Source organism: Mixophyes fleayi, chromosome 3 (genome assembly GCF_038048845.1).
Source record: "Mixophyes fleayi isolate aMixFle1 chromosome 3, aMixFle1.hap1, whole genome shotgun sequence".
Lineage (NCBI taxonomy): Eukaryota > Metazoa > Chordata > Amphibia > Anura > Limnodynastidae > Mixophyes > Mixophyes fleayi.
This window is the reverse complement of record NC_134404.1, coordinates 66,175,617-66,178,054: the sequence shown is the minus strand read 5'-3', so window position 1 is coordinate 66,178,054 and position 2,438 is coordinate 66,175,617. Positions and strand designations below refer to the sequence as shown.

Genomic DNA, 2,438 nt, shown 5'->3' with positions numbered 1-2,438 from the left:
TTTTGTTTTTTTTATAAATTGAATTTCATTTATTCTGAAAAAATCATTTAAGGCAAAAATATATCTGTGAAAACACAATTTACGATATCAGGAATAATACGGACGATTAGACGACATTCGCTGTTTATGTATATTAGTTATTAACAAAGCTTGGTCTCCGGGAAAATGGCCGCTCGCTGTGGTTATTGCTCCCTAGTGAGCAGGTTGGCGCGGTGCAGGGGTGACGGCGAGTCTTGCGCTGTCATTGGTGTGGGGGATTTGGCGCCAGATTGGTGGGCACAGACTGATCCTACGGGGACCAGCAGTGGGAGAGAGGCTCCCTGGCCGTGCAGCACGTACAGTCATGGTTAGTATTGTCCGCTGCGGTAGTCAGTGTCCGTGTATTGTTATGGCTGTACTGTGGGCTTGTGCAGACATGTCTGTATGGGGAGCTGTCCGTGTCTACATCAGTTATGACCTAGACAAATGCAGTTGTTATACCACTTTATAAGAGACGAGGCTGAATTTAGTTCCTTATTCACTTCTTCATGCTCCAGCTTCTTGTTCAGAAAACTTTATTTTTAAAGGATTAAGGGGCACATTGATCAATATTCACATAAAGTGAAAAATAGTTTTCAATCCTTATCGCAATGATAAGCATTGAACTATTTCTTACATTTATGTACAACCCTGCACAGAAACAGCAGTTCCGAAAAACTGCTGTTTCTGTGATAAAAATAAATAAATCATACTTATCCCCCTCTTCGGAACGCAATGTCCCTGGATCACATCCTCGTCACTCCTCTTCTTTCTGCAATTGTGAACTGCACAAGCGCACAAACATCTCGCTCTATCTCTGCAACTAAGAGCGGTGAGTGACACGGAGGGATCATGTGATCCCTCCACACATGCGCTGTCCAGCTCTGCTCTTTGAAGTAGAGCTGACAGTACTGAAATTTTTAATTTATGATAATGTACGCCAGCTTCAGCTGTCGTACATTATCAAGACAAGTTTCCGGGAAAAAATGTTTTTTCGGAACTTGTTAGATTGCGCCTGGGAGCAGTCACCATACTGTAGAATGGTGACTGCTCCCAAAAACAAAAAGGAGTGCAAAACAGCAGATATCCATGATATCTGCTGCGATGCACCTGTAATAAATATGCTGAGGACATGGAGGCACCTTATTTTGCCGGTAAGAGCACTATCGTGCTTTCTTTTAAATATGCCCCTAAATGAAGTGGGATCACTGATTTCACATCAGATTAACACTAAAGGATGTATGTTACACAAATTGCAATGGTATTTAACCTGGCCTAACAAGGTTTTGGCCATTAAATCAGGTGGCATAGTGGGCACAGATAGCATTTTCAATAAGTATCTGGTTTTGCAAGAGTTAAATGCCGTTGGGGCACACATGTGATAGTGGGAATCAACAAAGGGTGGTCAGTTACATAGAGAACACTTGTCTTGTGCCTAGCACAATAACACTTTGGTGACGAAATCAGGTGGCAAAGTGGCCGGCCGTAGATGGCATTTTGAATAAGTAGCTGTAGTTTTTCAAGGGTTGATGTTTTTATTAAAAATTGCAACAAAAATGATATTAAAGGGTAAAATTGACCAATAGGAACAAAATTACAGATTATCATTACTCACAATTCTACAATCCCTCCACAAATAAGATACATATATACACCAAAGAAGCATGACATCCCCTGACAAAATACTCACACCCTTTACTGTCAGGAAATGAAAATAAACTTTAAATGTATGTAAACCTTAATTAAAAAAAAAAAAAAGAGGGTTACCACAAAATCTAATAGTGAAAGGACAGGATAGACAGCCAAGATGTTAGCTGCTACCTAGGGAGGTGTCTACCCCAGCTTACAGCATCCATCCTCTCCATTTCCCTTATTTTCCAAACCTTGTGCAGAATACTGTCCACCATCTCACTGCAGGGAAGATTTTTACCCCGAATGGACACCCCGCTGGTGCACTTCACGTGTAAAATCTAACAACTGTGCCAACTAAAAAAACGAGTGTATAAATCAAAATCCCCCTCCTCTAACCAGAGGACTTCACTCTTTTCTTGGTTTATCTCTGAGCACAAAGTCTCAGAATATTTGCAGATCAAATGCGACGCCCCTCTACCATATCTGACACGACGACTGACATCAGCATACATCGCTACCTTCAATGTAACATCCACAGCTAGTTGCACACCCCTCACTGTACTGTCCTCAATCCTCCTGATAAAAGGATCAATCACAAATACATAGAGGAGGGGCTCCAGGGACAACCTTTTCTGACTGCAGATGACACCCCAAATGTAGGGCCCACCCCACCCTACCATTTAAAAAAGGGAAGCTCTTGGTGTACACAAGTTAACAATAACATAGAATTTCTATTTAACATTATTTCTTCATCACCATTTATTTATATAGCGCCACTAATTCTGCAG

The 2,438-nt window shown here is 41.3% G+C and overlaps 1 protein-coding gene across 2 annotated transcripts in view; it reads left to right on the top strand.

The window, feature by feature from the left end:
* RNF168 (ring finger protein 168) overlaps positions 1–2,438 on the top strand; it is a 123,666-nt gene that overhangs the window by 89,201 nt on the left and 32,027 nt on the right. Inside the window, exon 2 of one of the 2 annotated variants that reach the window (XM_075201606.1) lies at positions 309–346. The exons of the other annotated variant lie outside the window; for it this stretch is intronic. The gene's annotated coding sequence lies outside the window, so the exon portion shown is untranslated. The remainder of the gene's footprint in view (positions 1–308; positions 347–2,438) is intronic. 2 annotated transcript variants of the gene reach the window in all.